A 9,036-nucleotide genomic window follows, 5' to 3' on the forward strand; every position below is an offset into this window, starting at 1 on the left:
ATTTTTCAACAGGTCATGAAGAGCGCGTTTTAACCCAGGTAGTTCACAGGGCTTGTAGTGTCTGGACGGGATTTCACCTTTGCTTCACAGCAACCGACAGTAGGCAAAGATTTTCTCTTGCTGGAAGACATTAATGTTATTCTCCCTGAGTTTCCTCAGAAGTAAAGTTTCAAAAAAAAAAAATTGAGGAGCGCGCCATGGCCGCCTTGGGAGAGCTGCGCGGCCCGGGCGTGCAGGCGGCCAGCGGGCAGCCTGACATTCTGCGAGTGGCTGCGCGGTGCTGCCCAGCCGGATGTGCTAAGCCCGGAGCAAGGAGCCCTGTTCCACTGCAACTAGGTCCTGTGGAACCAAGAGCGGACCTTACCCGGCGTCCCAGAGCTGCTGGAAGAGCTAACGCAGGCCCGCAAAGAGTCGCTGAAGTTCGTGAGCAACAACAGCCAGTGCGCGCAGTCGGAGCTGGCCCTTCACTCCGCGCGCCGGTGGGCCAGTGCCAGCCAGGGCAGCCCGACGCACCTGGAGCAGTGTTTTGTGTTGGGCGGGAAGCGGCTGCGCGGCGACCTACGAGCTGCGGGGGCTGCACCTGGCGCGAGACCTCCCAGCTAGGACCCGCGCGTGCGCGCCGTGTTCGTGGGATACGACGACCACATGGTCTTCGCCAAGATGAGAGAAACTGGCGCGCACCTGCGTGACCCCGACTGCTTGCTCGTGGCCATCGACCGTTACCCTTGGCACCTGCTCAATAACCGCAGCCGAACCCGGGCACCAGAAGCCTGGCTGCTGCAGCGGAGATGGCCTCGGAGAGCCAGGCCCCGGTGGTGGGCAAATCCAGCCCCTACATGTTCAAGTGCCTCACGTAACACTTCAGCGTGGACCCCGCCCGCATGCTAATGGTGAGACCTCCTGGAGACGGACATCCTCTTCGGCCATCACTGTGGCATGACCACCGTTCTCACGCTCACCGGCGTCTCTTGCCTGGAGAGGCCCGGCCCAGGTGTACCTAGCGGCCTGGGGCCAGCACGACCTCGTGCCCCATTACTATGTAGAGTGTCGCTGACTTGATGGAGGGGTTGGAGGACTGAGTGCACCCCACCTGCAACCGCAGCCCTGCTTCTCCCCGAGACTTTGAGCCTTATCAACGCAAGTGATGGGTCCGGAGCTGCATCAAGCGCCACTAGTCCCCTAGCCCCAGTTTTTGTACCCTGGTGAGGCTGGGACCCAAGGAATATTTTCACTGCCCTCATGTCAGTCATAGCGACCCCTCCTTGGGTTTCCGAGGTGGTATCTCTCCGTTAGTATATTATTGCCCAGTCTTCCTTCGGAGGAGTGGCTGGTGGGTTTGAACCGCTAATCTTCTCCCAGCAATGGCTGGGCACTCTGCTGTCCCAGAAGCTACCCCTTCCCTCAGGGTTCACTCTGGCTTCCTTCCAGCCAGATGGCTGTATTTCCTGCCCTGCCGCCTCCCCCGATGCCAATAGATTTTCCCCCTCCGTGGGGCCCTCTACACCTCCTGCCTGCTCCTTGATCCTGGCCCTTGCTTTCCTGGTAGACCAATCATAGCTCTAGGTGACCAGAAAGCATTATTGTCCTGAGTCCTGAATGGACCAATCAAAAAAGACTTAGTGCTGTTGGGTCACTCATTGATGTTGGGTTGGGAGTGGACCTACTAAGACCTACTGGTGGCACTAAGGAGCCCTGGTTAAGTGCTCAGATGGTAACTGAAAGGTTTGGGGTTTGAACCTACCAGCAGTTCTATGGGAGAAAAGACTTGGCAATCTACTCCTGTGAAGATTACAGCCTAGAAAACCCTATGGGGCACTTCCCCTCTGTCACAGGGTCCCTGGGAGTCAGAATAGACTCAGCAGTGCACAACAACTTTGGGAGCCAAAAGAACAATGGCCTTCTGATGTCCTGGAGCCTGAGTGGACCAGTCAGAAGGCTAGTGACAATGTCCATTTCCTGTCCTGGGTCCTGAGTTGCCCAATCAGGACACCAAGTAATAAAGACCCATTGGTCTCTTTGATCCTGAATAGACCAACCCACAAGCCTGGGAGACAGTGGCCTCTTGAGAATCTGAGTCTGACTGACCAACCAAGGGGCTAGATTCCAGTCAAATAAAGGTCCATGTTCCAAAGACAACAACCCCCTTCCACAAAAGTGATGATGTGGCCCCTCAGTGGCTCTGGGGATCTGTGCCTGTGAGCCCTTTCCTCCCCGATCATGGTAGTTCATCCAGTGTTGATGGTGGTCGCAGGGGACTCTTGTGCCCCTCCCTGTGCTGTCAGTGTTTGCTCTACCACCTTTCTCCCCACCCACCGCCAATTATTTATTTAGTTATCATCGTGTGCCAGTGCTGATGGGGATGGGGGTGGGGCTGGGTCTTCCCCTCCACACCCACCCCTGCTGTAATCAGTCCTCCTGTACTGAATAAATTGAGAGTGAAAGTGTCGAGAACAAAGAAAAGAAGATTGAGGCAAGAATGTGTTCTTTTCTCCAGCAGTTGCTATTCTTGATGCTGTGCTCATTGCATTGCCTTCACACTCGAAGTTCAAGTGCTCCCACCCTGGGGAAAGCTCGAACTTGCCAGCTCACTGGAAACCAGGATGCGGTGCTTGACTTTGTCTTTGGTTCAAAATGAAGAGGGAAATGCACCAGGACTACCTCCCATACCAACGACCTTGTTGTTATGTGCCATCGAGTCCGAACTGACTCATAGCGACCCCTCCTTGGGTTTCCGAGGCAGTATCACTACGGAAGTAGATTGCCCAACCTTCCTTCTGGGGAGTGGCTGGTGAGTTTGAACTGCCAGCCTCCTGGTTAGCAGTCAAGTGCCTTAGGCACTATGCTACCAGAGCTGTTGTTGTTGTTGTTGTGTGCCGTGGAGTCAGCCCTGACTCATAGCGACCCCTCCTTGGGTTTCCGAGGCAGTATCACTACGGAAGTAGGATTGCCCAACCTTCCTTCCGAGGAGTGGCTGGTGGGTTTGAACCGCCAGCCTTCTGGTTAGCAGTCATGTGCTTTAGCCACTATGCTACCAGAGCTCCTGCTACCAGAGCTAGGATCTCTCATTCCAGCGAAGACTGATTTATCGGTGGCTTTAGATCAGGAAATTTCAAAACGCACCCTTCCTCTTACCTTCTCTCTGATCTACCTCCTGCCTCATCCGCTCACACTAGGAAATGAATCGCCGCATCTCTGTCTCATCAGGACCCTTAGGAATTCCTCCTGCAGAGGGGAGAACTGCGGGTTCCTGGAGAACTATAAACTTGCGGTGCGTGCCAGGCGCTCCGCACTTAGGCACCTTGCTTTACTGGAGATCTCTAAAAAAGTGCCTCCAGAAGCTTCTCTGCAGGCGGAACCTGAAGGGAGTGGGAGAGAACAGTGGAGCAGAGGCGTGTCAGGCACGTTTCGACTCCCCAAGAAGGCCAGGAACAGGCTGCTTCTGAGGGGCAGAATCGACAAGTAGCGGCAAAGGCAGTCCAGTCGCAACCCCAGAGGTTAGGGGTCTCGTCATATCCTAAGGTCTGAGCAAGCCGAAGATGGCGCGTGAAATTCCCGCCTTTCTCAGGAGAGTCATTTGTCCAAATTCAGACCTTAGAAAAGGGAGGGCTCATTTGTACCAAACGTGCACGTTTGGCGAAGAAGAAGAATCGAATTCTAAACAATTAGCTGTGGGGTCTTTTTCCTGAACATATGCAAGGATGGAGTTGTCATCAACTAAGATCGGAAAAGTGCACGTGCAGTTTCGGGAAAGGTCAGAAATGTGATTCGTGGTCCCGGGACCTTGATTCAACGGTTTTCTATCCTTTTGAATGCTGGAGATCTCAGAGACTACTGCTCCGCCCCCTTCTCACCCTGGGCGCCTCCTCCCTGCAAGCTGGTTCGCTGTCCTGGATTGGGCCATCTTCTCTCCACAAGCTGTAACCTCGCAATCGCGCATTGTTAAATCAGGTCTGTGGTAAAAAAAAAAAAAAAAAAAAAATCACTGCAGTGGAGTAGATCCAGACTCATAGCGACCTCTCCTTGGGTTTTCGAGGCAGTATCTCTATGGAAGTAGGTTGCCAATCTTCCTTCCGAGTGATGGCCGCCAGCCTTCTGGTTAGTAGTGGAGTCCCTAGGCACGAAGCCACCAGAGGTCTTGGTGTGGTCGGGAAAAGCCAACTCTCCATAAGACTTGTGCGCCTGGAGGTTTCCATGGGCGCTCAATGGCCTGACAGCGCTTTGTGTGTAGCAGGCTAGCTGGTCTTTTGAAGAAAAACCCAAAAACCAAACGCACTGCTGTGGAGTTGGACCGACCTCTCCTTGGGTTTTCGACGGGGTATCACTATGTTAGTAGATTTCCCAATCTTCCTTCCGAGGAGTGGCTGGTGGGTTTGAACTGCTAGCCTTCTGGTAGTAGTCAAATGCCTTAGGCACTACACCACCAGAGCTCCCCCTTTGAAGGAGGCAGGGAGTAAATGGGCTTCGGAGGTGATCGCTGGAGGAGAGGGCATCAGGGAAAATAGATATCCAGCTTCCTAGCGCCCAGCACACAACAACACAGCAGCATTTGGTGCCGGGGCTCTGGTGACATAATGGATATGTGCCTAAGGCACTTGACTGCTAACCAGAAGGCTGGCGGTTCAAACCCACCAGCCACTCCTTGGAAGGAAGATGGGGCACTCTACTATCCGTAGTGATACTGCCTCAGAACCCAAGGAGTGGTCACTGTGAGTCAGGTCTGACTCGATGGCACATAACAACAACATGAAGGGGGGAATGTGTCCAAGACCATGTATAGGGTTGGCAGACAATGTTTCTACAAGGGTATCTGTATGTTCTGTAAGAATTCCCAAGCATATAGTAGAGCTAACAAGGGGCAAGTTTGTAGTCACTTCTTGGCCACAGCCAGCTCCCTAGAGGGAGCGAGTAGTTGGACCTGTGGGCTCAGGGTCATGGTCATGGGACGTCAAGCTCAATTGGCATAACATACTACACAAAAACATTGTTCCACATCCTACTTTGGCAAGTAGTGACTGGGAACTTAAAAGCTTTCAAGCAGCCATCTAGGTGCAACAATGGGTCTCTCCTCAACCAGAGCAAAGAAGAATGAAGAAAACCAAAGACACATGGAAAGAATTAGTCGAGAGGGCTGGTATACCATGCTATCCTCAGCCTATATGACAATGAAACCAGAAGAATTAGATGATGCTCGGCTACCACTGTCAACCACTTGGAGAGGGATCTATGTAAGAGATCCTGGGTAGAGTGGGACTACAATGTGGAACAAAACTCAAAATCATTGAAAAAAAAAAAAAAAGGACCAAGTTTGCTGGTCTGATAGAGCCTGGTGAAACCTCTGAGACTATGGCCCCTAGCTGCCCTTCAGGTCTGGAATTGAACCCACTCCTGTGGCTTCCAGCCAAACAAAAGACAGGCATATGAGCTAGGTAGATACACTTCTTGGAGAGATCAATCATGGGAGAATAGAAGGGCTGGTATGCACAGGGAGACAGCTGGGGGGCGCGCAGGAGTGCATGGGAGGGAAGGGCACAGAGAAGAAGAGGTGGCTATGAGGAGGAAGTGGGAGGAGAGCTGTTGCATTGTGGGAGATTGCAGTCAATGTCATGAGACAAAGTGTATGTGAACTGCTATATGGAAGATGAATTTGCTCTGAAATCTTTCACTCAAATCACAATAAAAATAAAGATAAAAACATTGATAGTTTGTTTTACTTACAAATTGAGATAAATATGAAAGTAAGGAGTTTTAAATATGAGTCAAACCTACTGCCATTGAGTCATTTCCAAGTCATAGAACATATGGATAAGTACCCTTAAAACTCTTTTATGAAAAAAGAGTGAGAAAAATTTGACATATTTAGAAATACCCAAGTTAGGTATTGGTGTAATGTATTTATAACAAAGGAAAAGGCCTGTTTCAGTATCTGGATCTTTAGAGAGGCCTTTGGAGAAATTTGATTTTGCCAACTTGTATATTGGTTGAGCGAATAATACCATGAACGATATTAGAGCAAATGTCCTCTATCTGTTCTGATCAGGGTCACGATTGGTGGATTTTCAGGTATTGGAATAAAACTGCCCTTCAAAAATTATCTCAGGATTACAAAGGGAGAAATCAAGCAATCTGGATATATATGCGTGAGCTGCCCCTGGGTCCTGCAGTTTATACTGGGTCTCAAGTCGCCTGATGTTCAAAGGAATCCAATGCAAGCCACCAAGGCTCACTTGACCTGTGTTGCTTTTTTGATATTTTCAAACAGACAAATGTCCTAAGAGACATGTTTCAGGCTTTGCTAAGGTACAGTCAAAACATGAAGGTGTGATTAAAGTATTTAACTTAAATTGAGTCCCATAGAACAAGAGACAACACAAGAGCCAGAGTGTGGAGAGTTAAAAGGGGCTGAGACCATAGGATTTGAGAAAAAAGAATGTAGGTTAGACCCAAAGCAGAGGTGATGGGGAGGAGGGTTCTGTTCCTGGGTGGACTGGAAATACGAATCATTTTCAGTGTGTGATAAAATATATAATGAAACACTTACCATTTCAACCAATTTATATGCACAACTCAATGATGCTAATTAGATTTACAGTGTTGTGGAACCAATCACCACCATCAGTTTCCAAATTTTTTTTTATCATCCTTAACAGAAATTCGAGGAGCTCTGTGGTACAGTGCCTAAGGCATTTGACTGCTAATCATGTTGGCCGTTCAAACTCACCAGCTGCTTCACTGAAGGAAGCATAAAGATTTACTACCTTGGAAACCCAGTGGTGATCACTATTAGTGACATGAATCTACTCAATGGCAGTGGGTTTGGTTTTCATTTGGGGGGGGGGCAGGTAACAGAAATTCAGTGCCCCTCTAGCAATAACTCCTACTTTTCCCCTTCCACCTGCCCTTGTTGTTGCTGTCATGTGCCGTCAAGTTGGACCCAACTCATAGCGACCCCTCCTCGGGTTTCCGAGGCAGTATCACTACAGAAGTAGATTGCCCAACCTTCCTTCCGAGGAGTGGCTGATGGGTTTGAACCACCAGCCTTCTGGTTAGCAGTCAAGTGCCTTAGGCACTATGCTACCAGAGCTTCCTAGCATGTATAAGGACTTCCTTTATTTATGGCTGAATAAAATTCCATTGTATGAATATAAAAAACCAAAAAACCAAACTCACTGCTGTGGAGTCTTCAACTCTTAACGGCCCATCCTTGGGTTTCTGAGGCAGTATCTCTCTGGAAGTAGATTGCCCAATCTTCCTTTTGAGGCGTGGCTGGTGGGTTTGAACCGCCAGCCTTCTGGGAAGCAGTCAAATGCCTTGGGCACTATGCCACCAGAGCTCCCTATATGAATATACAAAAAAAAGTGTATGAATATATGCCACATTTTTTTTTTATCCATTCATCTGTTGATAGGTAGCTGGATCATTTATACCTTTCGTCTATTGAGAATAATGCTGCTGCGAATATTGATGTACAAATACCTGTTTGCACTCCTGCTTTCAATTTTTAGGAGTGAGTATCTCATAGTGGAATTGTTGAGTCATATGACTCAACAAACATAGTCAGATGACTATGTTTAACCTTTTGAGGAACCACTCAAGGGATTTCCACAGAGGCTGTACCATTTTACAATCCCACCAGCAATGGATGAGGGTTCCAATTTTCCACATTCTCAACACTTGTTTTCCATTTTACAGGCAGATGGTTATGCACTCACACAGAGGCCCCCCAGAAGATAGGCCTGGCAATCTGCTTCTGAAAGGTCACAGCCTTGGAAACCCTATGGAGCAGCTGAACACTGCACATGTGGGGTCACCTTGAGTCCTAATCGACTCCACGACAACTAACAAGTGGGGGATGAATAATGATTATTTGTCAAGATTATTTGTCCAAAGCCCAGAGTGGCAGCATCTACAGTTACTGGGCTATGGGGTACTCAAGAGCCCAGGGGAGCTTAGTTCTGAAAATGGAACCCTAGTGAACTGTAGGGTCCCAAAGGCTTGCTGTGGGTCCCTGAGGTCCTCGCTTCTGGGTTAGGGATGGAAAAGTAAGTTGGGGCCTAATAGAAGAAGCAGTCTCTTTTGCCTGAAGGGATTGGTGGTGGTTTTCTCCAGGGCTTTCTCTCGCACTTTGCTGCTGGCAGTGGAATTTCAAATGTATTTTAATTTCATAGGGTGGAAGCCAAAAGAATGGATAGGGCATGTCTTCCGATTTTCATGAATAATTTCTTAAAATAAGAAGAATATATGGTTTCTGTAGTGCAGTGGTTATCACATTCACTTCACATGTGAAAGGTCCCTGGTTCAAAACCAGGCAGGAACAGCTTGTTTTTATTTCAAGTAAATTGTTTGCTGAGAGTCTTCAAATGAATGAATGAATGAATAGACATGAGAGAAGAAGTCTCATTATTCAACACAGTAAACCAGTCTTCATTTCTCTGTCCTAAATCAGTTGACAGACCAACACAGTTGTCATCTGGCTCTACAGAGGCATGACACAGAGCTAAGGAACCCTTAACAGAGTGTTTTGGGAGCTCTTGTGGGTTGTGTTTGAAACACTGGGCTACAAATAGGAAGGCTGAGAGTTTGAACCCGCTCCATGAGAAAGATGAGGCTTCCTGTAAAGATTTACAGGCTGGGAAACCCTACCTGTTCTGTGGGGTGGACATGAGGTGTAATCAATTACATGTCAGTGGCTTTGCCCCCTCACCCCCCATGGAAGCTTTGTTCCTTATAGTTCTAAAAGTTCTCTTCTATCACCAGAACCTTCCCTACAGGCTGACGCTGAAGAAGAGAGAATGTCTTTGAAGGTATATTTCCCATGGGTCCTACTTGGCTTCTCTCCACCACCAGCACAGTTAGAGATTAGTAGGAGCTCTGGTAGCATAGTGGCTAAAGCACTTGACTGCTAACCAGAAGGCTGGTGGTTCAAACCCACCAGCCACTCCTCGGAAGGAAGGTTGGGCAATCCTACTTCCAAGGAGGGGTTGCTATGAGTCAGGCCGACTCGACAGCACACAACAACAACATGATTTGCATGACATA

General features: G+C 48.9%; 1 non-coding gene and 1 pseudogene across 1 annotated transcript; both read left to right on the forward strand.

Annotated features, from left to right (window-relative positions):
• The first annotated feature begins 236 nt into the window (after positions 1 to 236).
• LOC103204828 lies at positions 237 to 1,079 on the forward strand (annotated as a pseudogene).
• A 7,162-nt stretch (positions 1,080 to 8,241) lies between these two features.
• TRNAV-CAC lies at positions 8,242 to 8,314 on the forward strand. The gene has a single exon. It is a non-coding gene; the product is annotated as a tRNA-Val (tRNA).
• Positions 8,315 to 9,036: the final 722 nt, after the last annotated feature.

This window comes from Orycteropus afer, unplaced genomic scaffold, assembly GCF_000298275.1.
Source record: "Orycteropus afer afer isolate SDZICR_OR568_19922 unplaced genomic scaffold, OryAfe1.0 scaffold00010, whole genome shotgun sequence".
In the NCBI taxonomy this organism is placed as follows: domain Eukaryota; kingdom Metazoa; phylum Chordata; class Mammalia; order Tubulidentata; family Orycteropodidae; genus Orycteropus; species Orycteropus afer.